Genomic DNA, 27,329 nt, shown 5'->3' on the forward strand with positions numbered 1-27,329 from the left:
TGTGAAGGTACTCACTAAGCACCAGTAACACCCAGCATTTATATGGGGCTTTTCATCTTCAAAGCACTTCCCGAACATCGTTTAATTAATGAATCCTCACAGCCCTCTCTGAGGTATGCACAGTTATTACCCCCACATTTTACAAGAGAGGAGAACTGAGGCAGCGATTAGCTGAGGCAACACTGTGGGAATTGGGATTCGTGCTCGGGAGAACGGGGGGTGCTGGACCCCCAGCCCTGCTGCCCCTCTGGGCAATGAGAGGGCTCTCAGCTCACGGCAGGATCTCAAACACAACTCCTGCAGACCCTGGGGTGCATCAGCAGCGTCTGGCACCCCAGGCTCACAGAGGTTTTCTGTGTGTGGATCTGAAAAAAAAAATAATTATTTTTCGTCTTCCAGTATCAGTTGCAGCTCCTGCTGTCAGTGATGGAAACAAAGACTCTGGGGCTGAGGAAATGGAAGGGGACGGCTCCGGTTAGCGATGGCAGCACCTAACACGGGTTCAGCTCCTCGGTGGGGTTTTCAGAGGGACAAGAGGGGGACTCTCCCCCCAGGTCCCCAGCGGACGAAGGGCAGTGTCGCAATCCCCGCTCCGGGATGCTCCGTGCGGGCTCGGTCCCACCCGGGCTTGGCGGGGCTGAGGATCGGATGATTCACGACCCTCATCCCACATCGACGGAATTTCAGCGAGTTTCACTCACATCCTCCCCGGTGAGAGCGGGTTCCTCCCTCGAGAAGCCCCAGGGCATCCCAGCGGACAGGCTCAGACTTCCTGGTGGTGATGGCAGCCAGGAGGGTGAGAGAGGGCACCAGCCATGGGGGTAAAACCTGCATGGTCCAACCTCGTCAGACTTGAACATCCGAGAGAACCTGCAGGGCTTGGTTCCTTTCCAGCCCTCCAGGGCTCTCACGGCCCTAATTATTATTGTTGTTGTTGTTATTGTAACAAAACATTCATATACTGCCATAAAACACAAACTAGATAATACACGTTCTTGGCCTGAAGAGCTCAGGCTTCAGACAGGCTGGACATTCTGAGCTGGATCCCTCCGGAGGGATGGGGAAGGCACAGCCCTTTCCCAGCAATTCCTTCCCAATTTCCTTCCCAATTCCTTCCCAGTGAGGCTGAGTGCTGGGAAGGGAAAGGAGGAAGAACCAGGAGCTGCCCAGGCAGCAGCAGATACAGCAGAGATACCCCACAGCTGGGGAGAGGGGTTTGTGCCTGGCACTGCCACATGGGACTGGGGCACTGGGATTTAACTGGAGGCACTGGGATTTAACTGGGGGCTACAGCTCCCAGCCCTGGGCAAGCAGTGTCTGTCTGACCCACGGGGTGCAGCTCACCACTCTCTTTTCCCACCTGGGAGATCCCTTCTGGCCCCTCCTGACAGTTCTTCCCAGCCCAGTCTGCAGTGCCATGAGATATGTCAAGGGAGAAGTGGAAAATGTTGCAATTGCAAAGCTGCACTTTGAAATGGAAAATAATACTTGTAAATAATAATAATCTCTAACAGGGAAAAAAAAAAAACCAAAATCCTGCTTAGAGCCATCCCAGGTAGCAGCAGGGTGTCAGGCTGAACAGACTGACCTACCAGGCCCTGTGAGCACTGGGCATTGTCCTCAACAACTGCACCAGAGCAAGGACAAGGAGCACTGGAGGGATCCCTTTGTGTGCCTGAGCACCAGGGAGAGATCCCTGGCCAGTCTGTACCAGCTGAAGGCCCTGAGCCAGAAACTGTCCCTGCTATATTCATAACTCATAACACAAACCAAAACAACATTTAAAAAAACACAACAAAACACATTCATAATGAAGAAAACATTTCTCAGAAGTGCTGCTGTTCCCAGTCCCTCTGTGTTCCAGTGCTCCAGTGTTCCCTGGCCAGTCGGGCACAGAATTGAGCACACACTGCTGAAGTGTTTGAACTCTTCATCTGACCTACCTTAGGCCTGGCACAAACCCCAGAACAGGGGCACACCTGGCATATTGTTAAGGGCTGTGAAGTTAAATTCTGATTATTATTGAACTCTGAAACAGTTCTCGCACAGAACCTTCACAGCAGTGGGGAAGCCTCGCTGGCACCCAGTGTAGGGCTCACAGCATCCACTGCCCACCCCTGAACCTTTCACTTCTGCTTTTCCCCATTGTCCCTGCTCCTTGTCTGTGCCCCTGCCAGGCTCTGTCCTGTCCCTGGGGGATTTTGTTCCTACACAAGATATGCTGATGACTCAAGCCTCAGTTTATCCCCAGCTGCTCTGCCCCTTTCTGAGCAGTCAGTCCCAGCCGGTCCCGTTCCCCCAGAGGGTTCCTGCCTGGAGCCCTGCCGTGTTCCCCACCCTTGCCAGCCTTGGCTGGCACCACGGGATCCCTTTTCCCTGCCTGTGTCCCTGTGGCATGGCCCCAGCAGCTGCTGAGTGCCAGCCACAGCCCCTGCCCGTGCAGGGACACCTGCCTGCAGCCCTGGCACACACCGTGCTGCATTTCTACACACAGCACACAGGGCTCCTTTTATCCCCATCTGCAGAGGTGACCCAGAAAAAAAAAAAAGGCAATTTCTAACTTAGCTCCTCGTGTCTGTGCTTCCTGCCATGGCAATAGTTGTCAATCAGGAGGAGCTTATTCTTAACTCAGGCATTAACTTGAACACAATTAATTCTTGGCAGCAGGCAGCAAGTGCTGTGAGCCCCATCTCTGCTGATGGTGATAAGGCTGGCTGTCAGGACAGGCTCTGCACTCACTGCTCGGCTTCAGCAAGACTCAGATCAAGCCCATGCAGACTAATAAACCAAATTACATTGTTGGCATCAGCAAGTGCCACTCTAAAAGAGTCAATTGATTTCTGTCTCATTATTTCAACCAGGACCTTCCTCAGCTCCCAGAGGCAGCTGGGATTTTCCCAGTAGTTTTCAGGAAAGCAATTCAAAGTACAGCTGGGTGAGCAGGAAAAGCACAAGTGTGAGGCACAGGGCCCAGCCAAGGGACAGGGCTTGCCAAGAGCAGCACTAACACCCCGTGGCACATGGCAGAGGGGCACAGGGGTGACCTGCAGCCCTCTGGGTCAGCCTCAGCCTGCCCTGCCTTCCCCTGCCTCACAAACACTTTCTGCATATTTTATCTCATTCCCCTCCTGGAGCTGCCCTGGGTGGCTGCAGTGAAACCCTGCTCCCTTTGCTGGGGTCATGGGGATTCTGGTGCTGCTGCCTGGAAAGGCTGACCTGGAACAGACTTGATAGAGCAAAAGGAAATAATATAAAATATAAAATGTAAAATACAAAATCTAGAATATAAAATATAAAATATAAAACCCAAGGCATCAGTGTTAGAGGAGATGGCCTGGGACAGACTGAGCAGCTCCAGTCCCAGGCAGGCAGATCAGTCCCTGTCTCTGTCCCTGTCCCTGTCCCTGCCCCTTTCCCTGTCCCTGTCCCTGGTTTCTCTGGGTGTTCCACTGTTGTCACCCCACTCAGGAGAACTCAACCACGCTGCCATCCCAGCCTGATGGCCTTAGCAGTGTGGTGTGACTCAGAACTCTTCCCATCTTGCACATCCACACTCAGGGGATGAGAGGACGGTGAGAAGAGCAGGGAGATTGCAAAACCTCGAGGAGTCAGCAGGCTGGAAGGTCCCTGGCAGAACAGGTCCCATGCCCCACAGAAATGCCCTGCTCTTTTTTTGGATTTGAATGGTCTGAAGTTTGCAAAAGCCCCGTGTGGGGCACATATTGAGAAAGTAAGAAAATTACAGCCTGAAAAATATTCCAGGCTGGAGCTTCTCAGCTCTGTTCCCAGCCGATAAGCTGGTCCAGCTCAAGGCTAGGGAGAATTTCTCCCAGGGTGATAATTTGGTCAAAATAAAAAGGAATTAATAACAAGATAGAACCCCTGTTGTGGTGTGTGCCCAGGCCCTGGCAATGGGGTGTCTTCTCTCTGACCCAATCACCTTTTCTCTACTCTGGGAGTTGCAGTCATGCTATAAAACCAAGAGTGTTTGTGAATAAACTTGGCTCTTTCTTCCTGTCATGACAGACGACCGTGTAGCTGTGTATCTTATTTCTGCCGCACTTAAAGGGTTAAAACCCCTTTCCACGGCTACATTTGGAGGCCTCCACCGAGCATCAGCCCCGAGGTTGCTGAGGGGATGCTCAGGAATCCTGAGGTGTATTCCATTGGCAGCTGTCTGGAGGCATTTGATGGCCAGTGTTAATTACACCACTAATTATGTGGGGGTAAATATTTGGAAAGTGATCCATAGGCAGAAGCACTTTCCTATTGGCCATCCAATGGGGAATTCTGCCCAAATATATCTGACTGGGGGAGGCAATGGCACAACTCACAGGTGCTGAAACCAGGCTATTTAAAATTGATTGTTACACTCACCACAATTAAAACTTTTGGAGGACTGCTTGGTCAAAAGGCCATCTCTTCCACAGAAAACCAGCAGGAATTTTTCTCTGCTCTATGTTGAACAGAATTTTATTGAAAATTTCATTGGATTTGTCCTGCAAACAATCCTCAAGTTTGCCCTGTGTTACAGAGCCTTTGGATATGCTGGCAGCTAGGGTGGTTGGTGCACTATAGACTGTGTTGTGCAAGGTGTTGCCTACTTCTATTTTGCATATTATTGCAAATATGTTTTTCACCTGACTTAAAAAAAATACACCAATAGACTCTTACTCATGAGAAAGCTTTGGAGTGGATGTGGAGGAAAATGCCATGTTGATTTTCCTGCAAATAGTCTTGGTGACTTTTATTCTGAAAAGCACTGTCTTGCTAAGATTCATATGGATAAAAACCACATCCAGTTTCTGAGCTAATTTAGACAAGGTTCAAATGCAGTACATGCCTGCAGTGATGTCCTGCCTGGCTTCCAGGAAGTACAATTCTGCTACTTCACTTCTGCTGAAACAGTTGATGTAAAAATCACTTATGAAAAAGCTCTTTATCAGTTTTTTCTTTCACAAAATAATGCAGCACTAGCCTCAAAAATTAACTTGTCTGTAAATCCCAAATATATGCAAATAAACGATTTATCTTATCCAAGAAAAGAATTCAGTTATGAACACTTACATGACTTTAAAGATATTTGGGATGCAGTTAATCCTCAAAAATGGTCCTTTTATCTGAGTGAGGTCAGAACCCTACAACACATGACTTATGCAATTAACTCTTCAATAATTAGGGTACATCCATTAGTTCAACTAGAAACTAGGAGAGATAGGCATGTTATATTTACTGTTTTGCAAGTATTATCTCCAGCAAAATAACCACGAGGAGCACAAACCCAGATGAACAGACTAAAGGCTCCACAGGGCTACTCCCCTTCCACAGACAGGCCAAGAATTAAACACAATATTCTGATGTTACAGGTTATATGTCCAAGCATGCATTCTAAATTTGCATCTATGATGGGATCTGTCGAGGCTTGACATGGGCAGTGGTAGCTGTTCCCCCAAACTGAGCCCAAGGGGAACGTGCTGGGACAGCTGGACTTGAATTTTCATCTGCAGAGGAACAAGCCCACCTGTATTAAGAATTTCACCTGTATTTCACTGCCTCCTCAACAACTGAAGTGTGGAGCAGCACAAGGAACTGTGTTGGGATCTCATGTACTTACATTGCACCTGGGAATTACTGGGTGCATGTTCATAAACAGCTCAGGTGGCAGAGCAGCCCAGAGTGGTCTTACTTTTACTACTGAGTTACTCTGAGATCTTGTTCATCTTTCAGTATCTCATTTGGTCCTCTGTAGCTTGGGGAACAACACTTATCTGCTGCACTGAGGTCTGTAACAATAACTCTGACCTGTTTGATAAGAGATGCTACTGAAAGACAAAAGTGTATTATTGCAAAATTTTGTGGGTTGGCAACTTATCTAGTGGCACTGTGTTGCACCCAGAGCCCATTTGGCTCCTCACAGTGAAATGAGAGTGGGGGGAGAGGAAACCAGGTCAGAGATTTTGGCAGACCTGTTCCAGGTAAGCATAATCCAGCTGATTCATTATGTGCTGCAATCATTTCTGGCAAAGCCTCTGAGCTGAAGTAGCCTCCAGCCCTATTGCAACTCAGCTCTGTGTGGGGGTGTTGATGCTGCACACCAGGGAAGAGTGTCACTGCTGGAAACCCTTCAGGGCTGAGGGCTGGATGAAGGAAAAGGGCTCCATACAGGGGTGCAGCAGCAGCCTGGTGCTCCCTGCCCACTGGATGTTGTTCCTGCCTCCCAGCAGAAGCAGAGGAGACCCTTCTGATGATTCACACCATCTCTGTCTCATGAATCACTGGGATGTCTTTGTGGCATAATCAGAGCTCTGCTTATTATACTCATTGATGATAAAACAAGTAAATCTTAATGAGTTGTGGGAAAGGAGACAATAGGGCCCTCTGCCAGGTCTCATTTACCTTGACAACACGCCTACAGCCCAAGCACAAAGATCCCTATTGTTTATCCTCTGGATTTGTGAAGGGGCCAGACAGTTCTCATTTCCCTCAATCTGATGGTGCTCTCTTTATCTCTGCCTTAGCATTTCTAAGGTCCCTATCACTCGGGTATCTAAGCATCTCAGCTTTAGTCCAAGGTTAAATTTATGGTAAATAAACCACTTGGACAGCCTTTGAAGGTGAAAACTGATATATAGTTAAATAGTGGTAAATTCTCCCATTTACATAGCGCCTCTTCTTTGACTAAAAGGACAAGCAAAGACTTTGTTGTTCATGTTGTAAACAAATCCTCTGTGTATGATTCAGGCACAAGTACCTGTGTCTGTTACCTCAGCAGCACAGCTAAGCCAGTACCTGCCAGTAACTCACCCAGCACCAACTGGGAGCTCCGTCCTAGCTGGACTGGGCTTACTCCAGGTTTAGTCCTGTCAGCCTGGCTGTCTGGTCAGGCTTACAGCTCATCCCACTCCTGCCCAGAAGAGCTGTAAGCAGTGGGATCATACAGAAAACAAAACAGACAGGAGGAAAATGGGCTCTTCCACCTGGCAATCAGCACTGCTGTAGCTGCTGCCTCTCCTTGCAGAGCCAAAGCCCAGCTCTACTTGGGCCAGGAAAAGCCTTCACTTGGTCTGCAGCTTTGTCATCTGCAGCTGCTTGGGAATCTCCAATGGAAAGGATTTTTAACGAGAGGAAAGATCTCTATCAAGCTACGTTTTGCACATATTTTTTAAGGAAGGGATGGCAGAGAAAGGCTCCCCAGCTCCCAGACGGATTAGGAAGAGCAGCCCCTGAATGACACTTGCCAGGGGTGGGGAGAACCAGGATCAGCAGCTGGCATGTCCCTGTCCCAGGAGGCTGCCAGGATCACCAGGACACTCCTCTCACTGGCACAGCCATCTGCCCTGGGTGCTGTGCAGGGCACGAGAGGATGGGAGCTTCAGCTCAGCGTGAGCACAGGAACATTCTCCAATTTCTGAGGAGCTTGTCAGGATGGCAAAACACTTCCCATCCAGATCTGGAGATAAGGGCACATTTCAAGCAAGAAACAAAAGACAGACCCTGACATTTAGATCTCCGAGTGAATTCCTTGGCACAGCAACAAGAGAAAAAATATCTTTCTACTTGTGCTTTAGCTAAATCAGAGCAGTTGTTGATTTATAATGCTGAGCTGGAAAGGCATTAAAAATAGTCTTTTTTCCCCTCGATATTGCCAGCCTCAGGGAGCTGCAGCTAAATTCAGGATTGTCGACTGCTGGCCTCTGAACCAACGTTTTGTGTTGCCACATGTTCTCACCCTGGCTGGTTCTGCTGCTCTCAGCTGGGAGCTGCTCCCTGACTCACCCTGTGGAAAGACAAGTGACAAACCTTTCCCTAAGGACAGGGGCAGTGTCACCTCCCCCGTCACACACCTGTGTTTGCTGGGGGCACCAGCCAGGGTTTGATGTGATGTTTGTGCTTTCCTGATGCACAGAAGGAGTGAGAGCCAGGGCAGAAGCACCAAGGAGGGTCAGGGACAGCAGCAAGGACCCACAGCAAAGCTCTGAGCAGGCACAGGGAGCTGCTCTGGGGGGAAGGTTGTGTAATCAAGCAGATGCTCTTCCACCCCATGGGAACCCACCAGTCTAACACGGGAGGGGGGGGCCAGCCCTGCAATTTCCTTCCTCTTTCCCTTCAGAAGTGCATCAGCAGGACAGGCTGCCTAAGGTCATCTCACAAATGGCAGAACTTTCTTGTCTCTGGATCCTGGCACGAAGAATCCTCTCAGTCACGTTCTTTCCACATACTGAAAACAATTATTTACTGATAGAAGATACTCAAGAAGTAAGAGCTTAACAAGAGGGCTGAGTAAAAGGCAACCAGGCTAGGATGGAGCCAAACTCACTCTGAGCAGCAGCAGCCTGGATTCTCTTTTCTCCTGCATGGAAGTAAATGAAGCAGCTCAGATAAGATTCAAAGGCTTCCATAAGTGACAGGAGAATCAGATGCACTGTGTAAACCAGCAGAATAATTTCAGTGCTCTCTCATGGAGCACCATGCAAACAGCAGCAGTGACCCTCCCAGAGCATTTAGCAAAGATCCCAACAGATCCAGGGCATTTCTGCTCATGGAGGAGCATTCCTGAGCAGGAACTCGTACCTGAGCCACTCGGAGCAGTGCTGTGTGCTCCACAGGGACACAGAGCATCCTCAAAATTCAGTTCAAAATCCATCACTGCTTTCCAGGGAAAAGGCCGGTGCCTGAACAGGCAATGGGATGGGATTCATCCTCACTTCTGAGGGAAGCTGGGATAGGGCATGTCCTACAGAAAGGTGGCTGCTTGTGTCCACAGACTGAGACTTCATTCCTGAAATCCTCTCACGCCAAATAAATTCAGCAGGCTACACAAAATCCCGGAGCTGAGCACTTGCCAATGTGTGTATGCAGCTGGAGGTGCTCAGTGTGTAATTGCATTTGCCATCGGGGTAATTGTGCATGCAAAAATTGTGCAACAAGTATTTTCCACACATGAACATGCTTTTAACTGTTTGTTTTTTTGTTTTTTTTTCAAAAATCAGGCACTTTTTGAACAACTAGACAAGCAAAATAGTTTAAATTATTGAGCATTATTCTGACTTGTTTTAATTACGAAGTCAAAAGTGAACCACAATACTGTGCACTTAAATGACACAATAGAGACACACCACATCACTGCTGGGTCATCAGGATCTCTGTGCACTTCTTTAATTTGCCTGCAGACAGATGGATTCCTTGGACTGAGGCTAATTTGTTACACATTGTCTGGAATATAAAGCAAATTAAACACTGATCATTGTTACTACACAGTCCTTGGCAATTAATTTGTTTTTGAGGATTCGTTTAATTTTATAGCTGGGGAAACCAAGGAAGAAACCCTTCAGCCAGAGGAATCCCAGCTATGGCACAGAAAGGCCCAAACCACTCAGATGTACCCTGGGGGATGAAGTGGCTATGTACACTTACAGAAAATAAAGCACAATGCAGATTCAGCAGATCACATGAAGCTCAACCACTGCTTTCTCCAGGAGGAGAACTCCCAGCTCTAATAGGAACTTGCCAGATATATAAAAATAAATAGAAAAATAAATAAATAAATAAATCTTTTCAGGGATATCAGTGCCTGGCAAAGCTGGGCTCTGAGCACACGTTCCATGGCTGATGGAATGGGCAGTGCAGCCATGACTCTGCCATGGCACTGCCCACACAAACCCAGCAGGACACAGCAGAGCCCAGCCCTGTGCCTGGGAGCAGGACCCAGCAGTGCTGGGCACAGCCCCTGCAGCACACAGGGGTGCTCAGAAACACACACACATCCAGAGGCACACAGAGAGCTGCTTTGCTTTGAAAATCACAAGTTGTAATAGATGATGCTTAGAGAAATGAAAGCAACCAGATACATGAAAGGGGAAATGTCAACAACCAGAAGAGGGGGAAGTAAATGCAAGCATCCCAGATGGGCAATCAGCTCTGCAATAATGGGCCAGGTGAGACACAGGCCTGTGTGCAATCATAATTTAAATATCCCTCTGAACCCCCTCAGAGCTCAGCCACTGAAAGTGCCATGCCCAGGGACTCTGAGAACCTGTCCCATTTCCCCAGGTCCCTATTTGCTCAGGACAATTGTTTGCTTGCCCCATGCTGGGGGAGCCTCCAGATGCTTTTAGCTCTTGGGCTGTTCTAGGGTCAATATAATTTATTAGACTGATCATAAGTGATGCAGAAAAGACACAGCCTTATCTTAACAAGAGGTAAAACTGTATCCAAAGGACACATTGTACTTAGAGCAGATTAACAAAGCCCAGAGAGAGTGGAAACAAAAGTGACACCTTCCATTTTTGCAGTTTGATGTCAATGGCAAGGTGATGCAAAAAGTCCCTTTCCATCAGAGAGCTGCAGTTATCCTGCTCCTGTCAGCAGCTCGGATTTGCACAAACTTTTCTCTCAGCTTTATTCTTTTGCCAGAGGTCAGTAGAAAATGGAGCAGCGTTCCCTGCTATGGAAAAGTCCCACCCACATCTGGGCAAGCAGCTGGACACGTGCAGGCAGCACAGCCACACAAAGCAGAGCACAGAGTGCCACCAACACCTGCAGGGTCCTGCCCACAGGTACAGCTCCACCCCTGTGTGCTCGGGGCACTGGAGCAGGCGTGCACTCACCTGTCTGTGCTTACCTGTGCTCACTGACACACCTGTGTGCTCAGCACTCACCTGTCTGTGCTTACCCGTGCTCAGTAACACACCTGTGTGTGCACATCTGTGCTGACACACCTGTGTGCTCACTGACACACCTGTGTGTGCACACCTGTGCTGGCTGCTGTTCACACTCAGATCCCTGTGCCAATCCCTTCCTTTCCCACACAATGCCGATTCCCTTCTGCTCACAGCCAGGACGCTGGGCCTGGGTCAGGCTCCTAAACCCTCTCGGCCCAGCCAGCCCTTTGTGTGTGTGTGTGTTTGTGTTTGTTTGTTTGTGTTTGTTTGTTTGTGTGTGTTTGTTTGTGTTTGTTTGTTTGTGTGTTTGTATGTTTGTGTGTGTGTTTGTTTGTGTGTGTTTCTGTGTGTTTGTGTGTTTGTTTGTTTGTGTGTGTCTGTTTGTCTGTCTGTCTGTCTGTCTGTCTGTTTTGCAGAGGCTGTGTGTGAGCAGCAGGGAGGCTGGAGGAGTTTCTGTGTGTCCCTTCACCTCTGTGGGTTCTGCACATTCCTCCCACAAACTCCCTGCAGAGCAGGGACAGGGGGCTCGCTTTATGTAATCCCCGCTTTTCCTGAGGCACATCTGTGTGCAGGGCTCCTCTGTGCAGGTCTGTGGCTCAAGGTATGAGCCAGGTATGTGCACAGGTATGCTCACCTGTGACACGGGCTCTGGGCAAAGCCCAGCTCCGAGCTCCTGGGGATGGATCCCCCTCAGTCAGCACAAACCTCAGAAATAACTACTTTAACCTGCAACGTGACAGTTCAGCACCTCATATTCCCCAATTTTCCCTTCCCCTCAGCTGTCCCTGAGCTCTGAGGATGCTTTGGGACATGGGAACTTCCCTGGACCCTGCAGATCCTCAGGACTTGCAGTTTCTGTGAAACAAACTGTGCTGGGAATCTCTCTGACTGCTGGGAGCCTCTCCAAGCTGGAAGGAGCAAGAAGCAAGAGTAAGGAAGGATGTGTGGGTTCTTTGAAGAAACCATTTCACTCTGTATTTTCACACCCATACAGCTGTCTCTGCAGAAAGACCCCAGCTCAAACCCATAAATATCACTGAATTACAGCAGGCCTAAATTAACTTGCCACAAGAAGTTGATAAAGGCACCTTAAAGGAGTGTAATAAGAGTTATCTTACTTTAGCTGTGGAGGGATATAAACAATACCTTTTAAAATCCCTTTCCTCCCTCTTCATGTCTAATAGGGGTTTCTTTAGCTAAAGCTGTGGGCAGGAACAAGTGAGGTGCCACCCCACAGTGTCACCCAGAGCAGGGGAGGATCCAGAGGCCCTGGGTACAGACCCACCTGTGCTATAAAAAGCAATTTATCAGCCTTGCTGCACACACCATCAGAGCACAGCATTTACTGGTGTTCAGTAATTATCATGAGTGTTTCATAACACTGAGTGGGAAGGAAAAAAAAAACATGAAATAGTTCTAGGGATTTTTCTAGTACCACATTGCTAGGAAGGTCTGTTTCCCATGGCTAAATCAGAGACACAAACCAACCACTGCCTTAACCACGTGAAGGGAAGTGAGCACAGGCAGCCAAGGAGATGACACCAGGAGCACAGGCTGGGCAGTGGCTGTCCAACACAGCTACAGACAACAAGACAGTTTTCACTGGTTTCAGCAATTGCAAAACCCAAGTCAGAGCTCTCCCTCTAACACAGACCTCAATGACACACTTTATTGAAATAACTAGGTGCCCAGAAATAGAATACCAGGTTGGCAATACAACTGGCTGCAGGGAGAGAAGTGTCACTGCAAAATATGGCTCATACCAATAGCCAGGAGAAAAGGAAAAACCTCAGTGTTTCCAGGGAGAGGAGAGCAGGTGGGTTAAAGTCATTCTGAGTGTGATTGCTGCTTTGGTGACAACAAGTTTTCCTACTGAACTCTGCTAAACTCCTAGACCAGCTAAGCAAATTTTCCCAATTATTACTTTTTCTGAATAAAAACATTCTAGGCCTTTACACACTGAAGACCTGTTTTCACTTTCTGTATTCACCCCTTCAGTGTGGCAGCATTGAGTACCTTTGGCCTCAGACCCGTTTCTAACCTTACCAATTCCAAGAAAAGCATCCCAGAACTGGGAATTAGTTAATTCCATGATCTGTGAAAGCACTAAGAAACTTTGACTCTGAACTCTCATTCTCAACCTTCCCACTTTGGTTGCTCCTCACTCTCCTGGTAAATGGGTGTTGCCACACACACTTCCATTAATCCATTTAATCCTCCAGCCTCACACAGATTCCAGCTCACCATACCTGTACAGTCCTTCAATAATGTGCTTAGTGCAATAACACCAACAGATTAACACCACTAATGGGATTGCAGAGCTTTTAGCAACCCTGGGGTCAGTGGGGCAGGATAAAAAGGTTGCTGTGCCATCTGCTCCAGCTGCTCAGAGGTGCCTGTGATTTGTCATTGCCACTGCACCCTCTCTGCAGGGCAGGACAGGGACATGATCTGCTGCCCCAGGTTTAGTTTTAGCCAGGCTGTGTCTCACATAAGGGCCTTGTTTCAGTCATTGCAGCTGACATCCAGTCTCTGTGACACAACCTCAACTGAAAAGAAGCACCAGAGAGTGAATATTTTCTAATATGTAGAATAATAAAGTAGTTCTAGAGCATCTTCCAGTGCTGAGAGCAGACTGCTGTAATTGCAAACACCAACAATCAGCCACCTGTAGCAGCTGCACACCTGTACATCATTTTATTATATTTGTGTAAGAGCTTTTAGCAAAGTCTGATATCCCCACACAAGTGCAACAGCTGGACACTTCAGGAACTGACTTTTGCACTCAGAATAAGTCTCTTTTACTGTGGAACCACTTTCTTCCTGCAAAGTACAGGTACATGGTTTAACCCCAAACACTGTTTCCATCACAGAATCACAGAAATGTTGAAGTTGGAAAAGACCTTTAAGGTCTTTAAGTCCAGCTGTTGACCCAGCACTGCCCAGCCCAGCCCAGCCCATGTCCTGTGTTCCTTTCTGTGCTCAGCAGGCTCTTGTCACACCTGTGGCACAGTGACAAACACTCCAGCAAGCACAGGCAGAGGAGCTGTGACCACGAGAAAAAGGCTGATTTGCACAGTGAGATATTTTGATTACTAAGCAGCTTTAAAAATCTGCTTCAACTTTGGATTCTTTGAATCCCAACTGGTTATTTGCACTGCTGGCCCCTGTCTGCATTCTCTGACCTTCTGACACACAGTTGCTGCAGCCTGTTGCATGTGTCCCCAAGCAGAAAGAAGATTGGACAGAGATTAGATAACATCGTGGGCTATGGGGTGGGTACTTCTTTTTTTTCTTACCAGTTTCCTGTTGATAGAATCACACTGATAAGGAGTTTAGTTGGTAGCTGAAGTATGAAACTGCAAAAAGCTGCCTTTTAAAAGACATGTTCCAACTGGGATGCAGATGCTGCCAAAGCATAGTTTGGGATGTGTGTAGCTGTGCTCTGGTGCTTGGGCCCATCAATGTGGATTTTACCCAGGAGCAAGGAGGAGTTGAGGGATCAGTGTGGGTGCACAGCTCAGGGTTAAGTGTTTTCAAACCTGTTTACAAACACGGTTAGAGAAGCACTACAGAAACAGAGGAAGCTATTTGAGCTGTTTCTTCACACTGACTTAATCTTTCCACTGTGTTTCTGAACGTGATTGCTCCACAGTGCTTGAAGGGAAGATGAGTTAGCACAACAGCCTGCATTTGCCTCACCTGCTTTGGTACAAAGGTGTCCAGGCTGCCTCCAACTATCACAAGCTCTAAGTGAGGCTTTGCCCAAAGCTGATGTACAGCAATGCCACAGAGCCCTGCCAGCTGTGCTCCAGATGCACGAACTCTGGCAGTGCTGTGGGGGCAAGCAGCTGGTGGGCAGTGGGGTTTCACATTTCCACAGTGGGACCTGCTGGGATCACATACAGATCCACAGCCCTGAGTGCTACTGTGAGACCCCTGGCTCAGAATAAACCTGAGAACAAACCAGCTGGCACCCACACTTCAGTCAGGAGGCTTTTTATTTCAAATATCTGCACCTTCTGGGCTGGGGAGCTCCTGGCTGCCCAGACCCTGAGGGTCCCTGTCTGTCCCACAGCCCTGCCTGGCACAAGGAGCCATTGGTGGTTTGGTGCTGGTGTGGCATGTTTGGATTTAAATAGGGAGGCTGTGGTATCACCATGGAGGCTGTTCTCTCACCAAGGAGGCTGTTCTCTCACCATGGAGGCTGTGGTCTCACCATGGAGGCTGTGGTATCACCATGGAGGCTGTTCTCTCACCATGGAGGCTGTTCTCTCACCAGGGAGGCTGTTCTCTCACCATGGAGGCTGTGGTATCACCAAGGAGGCTGTTCTCTCACCATGGAGGCTGTTCTCTCACCATGGAGCCTGTGGTCTCACCATGGAGGCTGTTCTCTCACCAGGGAGGCTGTTCTCTCACCATGGAGGCTGTTCTCTCACCATGGAGCCTGTGGTATCACCATGGAGGCTGTGGTATCACCATGGAGGCTATGGTATCACCATGGAGGCTGTGGTATCACCATGGAGGCTGTGGTTTCACCCCCAGTGCCAGGGGCAGCCCCCACCCTCCACACTCCCCGTGCTGCTGGCACATCTGGCTGTGCAGCTGCACACTCGACCAGAACAGCTGTAAAATTCCTTTGGGCTGACAGCTCCTTTTACCCCACAACCATGGAAAAGGTGTGCTGATCCAAAAAGGAGCAGGGCAAGAACTGGGACAACTGGCTGCAGGGAGAGAAGTGTCACTGTAAAAACTGTCATGAATCCCCTGCTTGAGACCTTGATCTCCCAGGAGAGCTCAGCACAGAAAGGGTCAGGGCACACATGCAGCTCCCTCTAAGGCAAAAGGGAGTCACAGGTAGGAATTGGGGCTGTGCAAGCAGCAGTACAATGTAAAGCAGATTTTCTTTGATTAGCCATGGCCTCTAATCTCTCCTGTGCCCCCCTGCAGCGAATTCCAGAGTTCAACAGCCCCCACTGGACTTTCCTGTTAAGACTCAAATCATTAAAAGTATTTGTTTAGTAAAGGCTAAAGCACTCAGGTCCCAGTGCCCAAGAGCTCTGCAAGGTTAAATGTTGTGAACCTTTTGAACACGAGCCATGTTCCACAGGGTCCCTGTGATTCTCCAGTGGAGCTGTACAAACATTTCTTCTCCAGGCTTCACCCTCCAGCTCCTGGCAGCAGCTCAGGAAACTGCTTGGACCAAACGAGCTCCTGTGGTCCCAGAGAAGAGGGAGCTCTGCCAGGGCTCCCACACATCTCTGCGCTGGCCTTGGCTGGGAAAGGGTTAATTTCCTTCCCGGTAGCCGGGGCTGTGCTTTGGGGCTGTGCTGGAGCAGTGCTGATAACACAGGGGTGTTTTCCTCCCTGCACAGAGCCAGGGCCTTTTCTGCTCCTCACTGGCCCCACCAGCCGGGGCTGGGGGTGCAGGAGGGGCTGGAGGGACACAGCTGAGCCCAGCTGGGACATGCCAGCCCCCAGGGCACCGTGCCCAGCCCGGGGAGCCCGGGAGGGAGGGGACATTCAGAGATGGAGCCCTGTCCTGTCCCGTGCCATGTGCACTGTGAATTCCTGCTTCTGCCTCACCTACCAAACTGTCTTTAGCTCAACCCACGCATTTTCTCTCTTTTACCCTTCCTGTTTCTCCCCCCAGCCCACTGGCAGGCAGTGAGTGAGCAGCTGTGTCACAGCACCTGCTCCTGCCACCCACCAAGGCACCTTCGGTGGCTGAGAGCTGCTGAGCATGGTGGCAGCTCTGCTGGCCAGGACAGGTGTAACAAGGACACAAACCTCCCCAAGATCTTTGTCAGATAACTTTCTCAAATTTAAAATTTCACGTCTGAAACCAAGCATTTACAGCACCCGAGGATCAGGTTTCTTTATCCTCACACTTTTTTTCTGATGGTGATGTATTCCATGTGACTCAGCAAGAGTGGTTTGAGTATTGTGATTCTGACCCACATCAGCTTGGACTAGATACTGATGCTTAGGGCAGAAGGTGTTCGAGGATGGGAAGATTCAGTTCCCAGAGTGATCCAGGGTGCAATTCATCTCTAGCATCCAAAGGATTAATATTTCTCACCGAACACTCCTAGATACACCCAAAGAATGTTCCTCAACTGGCGTCATTTCAATTTCAAAAGTTACTTCAGTGAAATTGCTGTGAATTTGTGGCCAAATTCACATTCCTGAGAAAAATGGATAGTTGGCTTGCAGCTGAAGAGGACATGGGGCAGCTGGAGAGGCTGCATACCTGCCCTGCAGGGGAAAAGGCTGCTGGCCCCGGAGGAGCTGAGGTGGGAGCAGCCCTGGGCACTCAGAGCTCTGGGCCAGCTGTGGGCAGGCTCAGCTGGAGCCCCAGAGATGTCCCAGGGGGATGGGACAGCAGCAGTGTGGGAGCACAGCTCCAAAGAGCCCAGGGAGGGCACAGAGCCCCAGCAGCTGTGACCTCCAGGACAGGACAGGGGACAGCCCAGAACCTCGGCTGGGTCTGTGGCTCGCAGCTCCCTCTGTCAGGATCCCTGCGAGCTGGGTGGGTGAGCTGGAAGGAAATCAAGCAGGTTTTCAAACCTGCCTGGCAGGCAGTGAAAACCCTACCTGCTTTCTGTCAGTTTTGCAGAAAATGTCATGCACCCCCAAGCATCCAAGCTGAGATCAACAGGAAATGCTTTTCCTTTCCTGTGAATATTTTTGAGATTTCAGAAGCTTTTATGGTACCTACTTTGAAATTTAAAAAAGAAAGTTGGGTGGACTAAAAAAAAAAAAGGGATGGGTCAATTAAAAGTTTTGTTTCAGAAACATACCTTAATTTTTTCCAATACAAACCATTCACTGAAATAATTTCCTCACCTCTCAATACTTCAATTTTAAAAATCTGACATATTCAGAAGAATGTCCAACAGCAATTGTACTCTTACTCTGAATGTGTGCCTGCATCATTTAGCTATTACTGAGCATGCAGAAAGTTGTCAAAAGTGGGGAGTTACTTCTAAAGCCTTTTTGTACAATGTCCATGTTATTTCCAGGCAAACAGCCCTGAAAGCCCAGACCTCACACAAGTTTCAGACCCTGCAGAAAATATCACTGGCACTTCCACTCGTTTGTGTGCAACAAGCAATGCCTCACCAAAACTTTCACACTGGCTATTGCCTCGAGGACAAGCTAAGAATGATCCAGTCTCTCCCACCCCAGAGGAGTGGGAAGGATTTGTTGGCCATGGGCAGTTTCTCCCTCCTGTCCCTCTGCCAGGTGCCTGAGAGAGGCTGCAGTGAAAATCCCTGGTGCAAAGCAGAGTCACCCCCAGCCCTGCAGCCAAACCCTCCTGCCTGGCCCACGCACAGCCCAGATAAGGCAGAGCTCCAGTGCTGGAAAGGGCTTGCAAGGAAACATCCCTGGCTGGAGGATACAGCCTGGAAAATCGTACCAGAACCAGGGGTTTTATTAGATTTAAACTCACATGCAGGGAGTTACAGACTGGGGGCATTATGGAAGGTAATGTGGCCTCAGGAAGACACAATCAGCTTCCACTTCAGGCACATGTTTGATGAGAGAAATCACCAAAGAAATATCATGCTTTTGACCAAGACTTGCTTTTTCACTTCCCCTCTAGCTCAGCCCAGTTAAAGATCTGAGTACAACTTTTACCTCAAAAAAAAAAAAAAAAAAAAATCATACATCTCTGACCTTTGCAAACAAAACAAGAAAACAAACCATAGAGTCACAGCCCACTCTTAAACAATGCTTGGGCTTGGTCCAGTCACTGCTCTCTGTTTGGAAAGGGAGAGTAATCTCTGCAATGCACAAGTCAGGCTTGTGTGTAAATACAGGGGAGCTCTCAGGGCACTCCCCCAAAACCACCAAACCAGCCCAGGTGCCACAGAGCACCTCAGGACCATTGTTAGTGATGACAAAACAATTAAACAGATAACTGTCCTTCCAAAGGATAAAAATGAGGCTGATGTGTGGTACCCTGGGAGGTGGAATTTGTTCTGCCCGGCCTCATCATGCTGCTGGTTTCTCCCTGGTACAATTTGGCCTGAGAGCTACATGAGCACTGATCCAGACCCTTCAAGCACTTAGGGAAAGAGTCAAGGAATTATCTTCCAGAGGCCAATTCAAAAGAAATTTATCTCTTTCCACGCAGGAAACCTTACCTTTAGTTCCCAAACTGGGCACATAAATTTGGGCAGTTTCATAGGACCACCTCTCCTCTAGTCATCCTCTGCTGATTTTTGTACAGTTTCTATTTATAGTTTCCTGGATGTGACAGAGACCTTGCTTGTCCTTCTGCATAACACGAGGCTGTGGAATTTCACCCAGTTTTCACTGGAATCAGCACAACATGGTGGCTGCTGAGTAACAAAAACAAACACGTTTAGAAATGCACAGCCAGGTGCCTGAGAAGGAATGGGCTGTACAGAAGCGAGAAACGCCCACAGTGGTGTCTAAGAGGATCAGACACATCCTAAAGAGCCATGGCACAGTCCTGGCCATAGCAATCCTACCAGGGGTCATGGTGGGAAAACACAGAGAGGTTCTCTCCATCACAAGGAAAATACAGAGAGCAGCAGGAGAGGCTCCCTGAACCCACTGTGCAGAGCAGGAGAACTCTGCACAAACAAAATCCGAGGAAAGCTTCCAGAACACGTGGGGCCTCAGGCACACAGCACACCTGGTGCTGGCGTAGCATGAGAGAGCTTAGATAAACAGCTCTGGAAGTGTTCTGGGACCGGGGACAGCATTCCCAGAATCTCATGTGACTTTTAAAGGATGATCTTGTGCCATACCTTGGTGTCTAGGGAGATGAAAGTCCCGTTTGCAGAGGGGGTGACAGGCACACCCTCCCAGGGAGCAGTGCAGGCTGCCAGCCCAACCCTGCTCTCTTTACCTGCAGTGGAAGGAGGGCTGGGCTGGAAGCCAGAAAAACAGCAGAAATGTTAAATATTGAGGGATAACCATTTTAAGGCAAACCCGCCCATAAATATCCAAACCCCAAAATGAATCCCACTGAGCCAAAGTAATTTGTATCCTATTTTGTGGTGCTTTTAGGATTACCTACATTTACACACTACATTTATAATGTAGTTGTGACAGACAGATTGAAAACACCAGGAAAAGCAGCTACTGTGCAAATAGAGATCCAGTCAGGATGTCTTTGGAGTCATATTCACTGGGACAGACACAGAATCATGGAATATCCTGAGCTGGGAGGGACCCACCAGGAACAGCAAATTCCAGCTCCTGGCCTGGCACAGGACAGCCCCAAGAATCCCTCTCTGTGCAGGAGTGCATATATATTAATTACACAAACCCCCACCCCCAAACTGCTCCAAACTGCCTCCTGAACCTTTTTTTCACAAAGACAGTTCATGCCAGAGGATTTCCAGGACCTGTGGTGCAATCAGCTGCTGGGCTGGGACTCTGCAGAGCTCAGCCTCGCACAGGGGCAAAGTGCTCATCCCTCAGCAAACAAAACCAACGAGGCAAAGGCTGAAAGGCCAGCCTGGGACCACCCCAGCCTGGGACCACCCCAGCCTGGGACCACCCCAGCTGTGTCACAGGGCCAGGCTGAGCTGCAGGACCTGCAGGGCTCTGGGGCAGGCAGTGCAGGGCACATCCCCCTTTGGGGACACCACTGTGCCCAAATCTGGGTACCAGAAATCAGCACAGCCTGGACTAACCATGAAAATGAAAAGCCACAGCAGCTGCTGCCTTCAATTGCCTGGATTGGCTCAGGCTAATAAGGTCAGATCTATGGAATTTGGAAGACAAGGAAAAAGGAAGGAAAGACAGGACTATGTTCTGTTAATGTTCTTGCTGTGTTTAAACAAAACATTACATTCTGCAGAGAGCTGAAGGGAGAACCAAGAACTTCCTTGCCCAACTTATAGAGCTTATCTGTTCCTAAGATGTCAAAATTCAGTAATATTCTAGACAAGAATTAATTTCCTTAATAATAAGTATTAGCTAATGATTCTCACATGAGCCTGAACAGTGTTTTCTATTCCCAGCAGCAAGTGATTCTGGACAAATAACTGAGCTGCACTGTGCCTCAGTTTCTCTTCCCACAAAATGGGGGAATATCACCTTCCCTAAAGCACTTACAGCTGTTTGGAATAAGTGCAAGTGTGAAAATTTAAACCACAGTCACTGATATTAAATCATTCATTAGCTGGCCTGGCTGTCACTGTTTTCCTCCCACCCCAAGCTCACAGAGGAACATCCTGACAAAACCTCCCCTTGAACAATCAATAACCAAATTACCCATAAAGTCTCCATTTCATAAAAGATTATTCAGTTTACTGCTCATGGGAGGTGGAAAGCAGAGTTGGCCAGGGAAGAACATGTTGGGGGATAATTTTTTTCTACCCTGTAAAAAGTTCAGGTTTCCCTGAATTTTGGAGCTGAGCTGTCATGAACCAAATCCCTTTGGGGCTGTTCAGGAGATTCCCATCCAAACCTCCATGCTTTACTAGCCCAGGGACCTTGGGTAGGAATTTAGAAACCATAGAACACAGTCATGAACAGCAAAGCCACGGGGTTTTGCATGGTCCTGCCTTCCACAGTGACCCTTGTGAGCTCATCTTCACCAGAACTGAGCTCTGGTTCTGCTTTTGGGGTCTGTCTCCCCTGGGCCGCTTGATCTGAACCACAAAACACTTCCACCAAACGTGGAAAAAGAATTCTTCCTTAATCCAGTCAAGAGAGAAGCTAGAAAACCAGTGACATTTTTGGACTCAGCTATCACCAGGACACTTTCCAGAGGCCTGATGTGTGCAGATGTGTAACATCTGCACAACCAGCCCTTCCAGCAATATCTGCTTGTTAACAGAACACTGCAGCCACAAACCCAGCTTAAATGATGGAGCTTGTTCTCTTTGATCAGGTTTCACTGCTCTGTTCTAGCTGGCTCTTCCAAAGCCTTCCACACACAGGAACATTTCTGTGGGATTATCTTCACTGCAAAGCTCTGTGTTCCAGCTGACAGGAGACTTTCTGTCCTTCCTGCTGGGCCTGATTCCCCAAGCAGGGAAGTGACCAAAGTCACTTCCAAAGTCTAAGTGACTCTAAGTGACCAAACACACACCACTGCTTTCTCTGGGATGAGTCCATAAAAAGGAGTGACTGGGCACTGAGAGGTTCCTGCGTGCAGAACTGGAACTGGCACCACCCCTGCACATCAGAACCCTGTGGTTCTTGCCTCCTTGCTCTAATTTAGGCCCCTCTGTCTCAGAGGAACTCAGAATTCCCATTCTGCCCCAGAACATCCTGCAGGGATGTGCTGCACCACCCACACCTCCAGCAAGCACCCAGTGACAGGGCAGTGAGAGATGGGGCTGGGATGGAGCTTGGCAAAGCCCAGCCTGGCACTTTGCCACAGCAGGGCTTGTCTCCATTCCTCCCAGAAGGGCACATGGGGATTACAGAGCCTGGTGCTGTGCTTAAAAGGCTGCCATGATTCTCATGATGGGCAGACATGGTGTTCCACATGAAGGGATTTTTCAGCTTCCTACAGGTTGATTCTAATTGGGAAACGTTGGATTTTATGTCCTTTACAAGATCCATTTGTAAAGATCCATTTGTTCCCCCTAACTCTGATAACTCTGGCCCTCCTTAGGCCGTGCTGCCACCCCAGGGTGCCTTGGAGCTCATGGACATTCTGGGACTTGCACTGGTACATCCAAGCTCAGCTGCTCATGGAGGAAGAGTAACATTTTTGGAAGCAGTATTTTGTACACGTGTAGGAGTTTCCAGAGGAATTCTCTAGGAGAGAAAACATTCAGCACTTTGGAAATTTCTTCTCTGTTTTACTCTAGCCCACAAAAATGAGGCATATACATTTTTTCAGTTCAGAGGCTGCAGTTGAAACCCGATGAACTCTGTGAATGACAGTCTGAAAAATGACAGTGTTCAAAGGGTAGGAACTACCTGAAAAACAAGTTAAAAACGGCAATATCAAGAGTTCCATCCATGGTAGGACAGAGTTATGTGTTGGCAGGTGGCCCTTGTGGGTCCTGGGCTGGGTTTCTGATAAGGCAGGAGGGAGTGAATGGAGGAGACTTGTACTGGTGCTCCAGAGACAGAACAACTGCAAAGCTGAACTGATAAATCACACCAGAAACCCCTCACTCTGCATCTTAACCTGGAGCCAAGGCTGCCTGAAAGGGAAAAAGAATGGTCCTGCTTGAGAGCAAGGAAAGAAGGGAAAAGCCCTGGGGTGGGGTCAGCCTCGTGAACATGACAATGACAAATTCTTGAGTTAAACAAAAAAAAGAACCGAAAGAAAAAGGAACACAGAAGAGTCAGTCCACCCACTCAGGGACCCTTTTATACTAACAGTGTGGAGATAAGGACAAAACATATTTATTTTTAGTAGTGCTGTTTGCTTCCAAACTGCAACTCCCCAAAATATAAGATCACAAAGGTAAGAGATGGGTTACACTCTTTCAGCAAAGGCGAAACTTTCTTCCTTCTGAGTCCTGACATGAGCACAAATTTGAGAGATTTAGAAGGACTGACTAAAATGATCTCCTTTCTCCCAAGGGATTTAGCCTCAGAGTCCAGTGGATTCTGACAGAAACAGAAGCAGAAGTGAGCAGAACTGAAGTTCTGGGTTTACTGGGCCCTTCAACACAGAATGGATGGTGGGGGTCTGTGGGGAGAACAGAGGGATTGAACCCAGATGGGCAATGATAGGGATGAGGAATGAAAAATCTCCCCTCAAGGGTGTTCAGGCCAAAGTCTGGAGAGGGCCTTGCTGCAGATGTGAGATGAGATGAGATGAGATGAGATATGAGATTATGATCTCCAGTCCCAAGCACACCAGCATCCCTGGGGGGAGGAGGGGGCTCCTCACAGTGTCACAGAGAAGACTTTGCCTGAGTCGCAGAAGGAATTAATGCCATGGGGGATCTGAGAGAAACCAGCTGAACTCCAACAGGTCCCAGGCACCGGTATTAGGAGCAGACCACACTCACCAGTGCTGCCACACTTAGATCATGAGCAGATGGGAAACAGGAAAAAGAAGGGAGGACGTGGCTCCCCTACAGTCAGCGCTGAGCAAAGGGGAGGATGTGAGCACCAGGAAAACATTATTCACCAGACCCTTGCCAAGACCAGTGTGGACAATCAGCACAGGCCCCCTCACCCTGAGCTCCCCACCCACTGCAATGCACCAGCCAGGACTCCCAGCTGCCCTCGTGGCAGCACTCACCCAGTCCCAGCCTGGGTGCAGGGGCTCTTCCTTCTCCTTTTCTTTCCCTGCAGCTCCTGCCCTGGCTGAGCAGCTTTTCCTTCCCTGATTTTTTGGGCTGCTGACCTAACGGTTTCCCTTTTTTTTTTTTTTTTTTTGCAGTGAAAATATAGCAAAGAGGAGTAGCCCAAGCCTGACCACAGGGAAGAGGGGTGGGTGCTTTACCAGAACCCTCGAGACAGTTCCCCCATGACCATGAGTCCACCATGTGATTGTTTCCAGAGAAGGCCAGGCAAAAAAGAGGGAGGATTAATGATGAAAACTGGGTTATCTGGGTTTGTGAGACTTCAGTGTCTGTTTTTGTTTGAATCTCAAACCAAAGAGAGAGGGAAGGACAAGGAAGATGGAGTGAAGCTGATACCATCTGATACCATCTGATACCATCTGCCAAGGATAAAGGCTCTCTATGGGTCAGACAGACCTAATTCACAGGGCAGGGAAGAAGGAGAATGAGGAAATGCCAGCCACAGATCAAACAGGACAAGGAAGGAGGAGAATGGGGAAATGCCAGCCAAGACACTCGGTCCAAAAAAGTTGAAAAACACATCCACCTCTATTTCTAATTTTAGTCATTTTCTGAGGCCATCAAACACAAGATTCTATTCTGCTCACCAAACCACAAATTTAGGAAGTGGCTCCATCCTGAGCAGAGTGTGATGCTGCTCTCATCTGTGCATACAGCAATCACATGCCCACCAGGGCCATCAGCTGGGTGGTGGCTTCTGAGAAGGAGCAGCACTGGCCTGTGTTACTCACCAGGGTCTCACCCCTTCCCTTCCCTACTGCTGAGGCTTCAGAGCAGGCCATGAGTGGCAGAGAACTCCTCTGATTTGTTTACCTTCCCTTTTGTCATTCCTCAGAAGAGTGGGAGGGAGGCCAGCAAGTCTGTCACCCTTGGCAGTGACTGGCTCTGGAGTGCTCCTGACCTTGGGGTGCAGATCTGGATCAGACTGGAAAGAGCCATGGGGAGAGCTTATCCAGCATCATCTGTCATCCTCAGCCTGGGTTTGTCCTGAGCCAGTTATGCAAACAGCTCATGATCTGAGGCCAGTGGCAGATCATCACTCACAGGCTGACCTCCCTCAGCACTGAGGTTTGAACTCTCCATCCATCACCTCCTTTGACAGCTCTTTTTGGTCAAATGGAAAGCACATTGCCACAGGACACTGCTGTAGTCAGAATCTGACAGCACTCATACATTAGATGTGTGAGAATTAAAAATATTGTTGAGTCATTAAGGAGAAATAAAAATATTACTGTTTTGCTCCGGTGCTTACCAAGATGCTTCAAGATAGAGAAATACTTCCTCTTCATCCTGGGGGAGCTTCTTATTTACCACAGGGTAAAAGGAAGAGCACGAGGCAAACCACAGCACAGATGCAGGAACACACCTCACCTCACCTTACCCCACAGCAACACATCTACATCTCCATCATACCCGCAGAAATAATTCTTTTTAATGCTCCCTTGGGAACTTTTAATAATACATTACACTGTCTAGAAGAAATTTAAAATCAGGTGATCGATCTCAGTGGTTTAATATGAAGAAAGCCTTTATGCTCAGAGTGTTCTGACTTTCTGAAAGCAGTGACTGAGGCAAGTGACACGTTTCAAATATCTTAGTCCCATCTTGCTGTGGTGCCCTGGGACACCCGTAGAACTGTGGATTTCAAGACTTTTCTTTTTGCAGAGGCAAAAACTCCTCCTAATTAATTCCCTGTGTGGATGTAAATTTGGAATCCGCTTTGGAAGTAATAAAAATTAATTTGCATTGCAATGCTTACATCCTGCAAGAGCATCTGTGCCACAGCGATCCGCTTACAATTCACACATAGATTTAATATAAATTAATGACTATATGAACAAATCATTCCTGAGGCACAGGGATAAAATCCCCCCGGTGCCCGTGGGTCCCTCCCCAGCCCCGGCAGCCCCGGGGCCGTTCGGGCAGCGCCGGGGATTTCCCGCAGCCCTCGCGGCTTCGGGGAAGCGGCAGCAGCGGGGCGGGAGCGTTCCTGTCACTGCAGTCACCCAGCGGTCACCGGGCACCGCACGGGCTCCTCCCGGCCCCGCCCGGGCACCGCGGCCACCGCAGCCCGGCAGGGAGAGATCCCGGAGGGATCCCGGGGGATACAGGGGGGATGGCGGGGGGATGCTGGACTGATACCGGAACGATCCCGGGGGATACAGGGGGGATGGCGGGGGGATGCTGGACTGATACCGGAACGATCCCGGGGGATACAGGGGGATACAGGGGGGATGGCGGGGGGATGCTGGACTGATACCAGAGTGATCCAGGGGGATGGCAGGGGGATGGCAGGGGATGGCAGGGGGATGGCAGGGGGATGCTGGACTGATACCAGAGTGATCCCGGGGGATGGCAGGGGGATGGCAGGGGGATGCTGGACTGATACCGGAGTGGTCCCGGGGGATACAGGGGGTATGGCGGGGGGATGCTGGACTGATGCAGGACTGATACCGGGGGGAAGCAGAGGGGATGGCGGGGGATGGCGGAGAGATGCTGGACTGATGCTGAGGGGATGCAGGACTGATGTCGGAGTGATCCCGGGGGGATGCCGGGGGATGCCAGGAGATGCTGGACTGATGCCAGACTGATGCCAGACTGATGCCGGGGGATGCCGGGGGATGCAGGACTGATGCTGGGGAGATACAGAACTGATGCCGGACTGATGCCAGACTGATTCCGAACTGATTCCGGACTGATGCCAGAGTGATGCCGGGGAATGTCGGAGGGATGCAGGATTGATGCCGGGGGATGCCGGACTGATTCCAGGCTGATGCCGGACCGATGCCAGGGGGATGTACGCACACAACACTCGCGGTTCGCCCCTCCCGGGGGCTGCTCTCTCACATCCACGCCCGCCCTTGGATACTGCCACTTCCCATGCAGGCAGGATGGCAGCGTTTGTCACTCACCGGAAAACACGAGTCACACATGAGTTCTGGGGCTTTTTGCACTTACAGCCTGACATCCCCTCCCTCTGCAGACGTGGGAATCTCATGGTGCATCTGCTTTCACTTTTGCATTCAGCTGACCTACATTGTAAGCAGTCACTTGGATCACATCGCCTTCCCAGCTGATTGTGAGATCAGACTCTGGGATGCAGGCACTGTGTTAAATCCTGTGCCGCCCCTGCTTGCTGCACATGCCATCACCCAGGCAAGCCTGCCCTGCTCCCCTCCCTGCTCCTGGACACCAGCTCTGGCCTGGAGCCTGCTCATGAGCGAAAAACACCCTGAATGTGCTTCAAGAATTCGCCTCAGCACGAAGGAAGTGGCTCAAACCCAGCCTGATAGGATTGAGACATTTCCAGGGCTGGACACAGCCTGTGCTGGGTGCCTGGCTGGGCACAGGTGTGCCATGTGCCGTGTCCCAAGTGCCATGTGCCATGTGC

At 49.3% G+C, this 27,329-nt stretch overlaps 1 long non-coding RNA gene across 1 annotated transcript in view; it reads right to left on the reverse strand.

The window, feature by feature from the left end:
- Positions 1 to 27,078, reverse strand: part of LOC148221834 (uncharacterized) — a 44,630-nt gene extending 17,552 nt beyond the window's left edge. Inside the window, exon 1 of the long non-coding RNA XR_015807364.1 lies at positions 26,851 to 27,078. This is a non-coding gene — a long non-coding RNA (uncharacterized LOC148221834). The remainder of the gene's footprint in view (positions 1 to 26,850) is intronic.
- Between the last annotated feature and the right edge of the window lie 251 nt (positions 27,079 to 27,329).

Source organism: Sturnus vulgaris, chromosome 17, assembly GCF_052056855.1.
Source record: "Sturnus vulgaris isolate bStuVul1 chromosome 17, bStuVul1.hap1, whole genome shotgun sequence".
Classification (NCBI taxonomy): Eukaryota; Metazoa; Chordata; class Aves; order Passeriformes; family Sturnidae; genus Sturnus; species Sturnus vulgaris.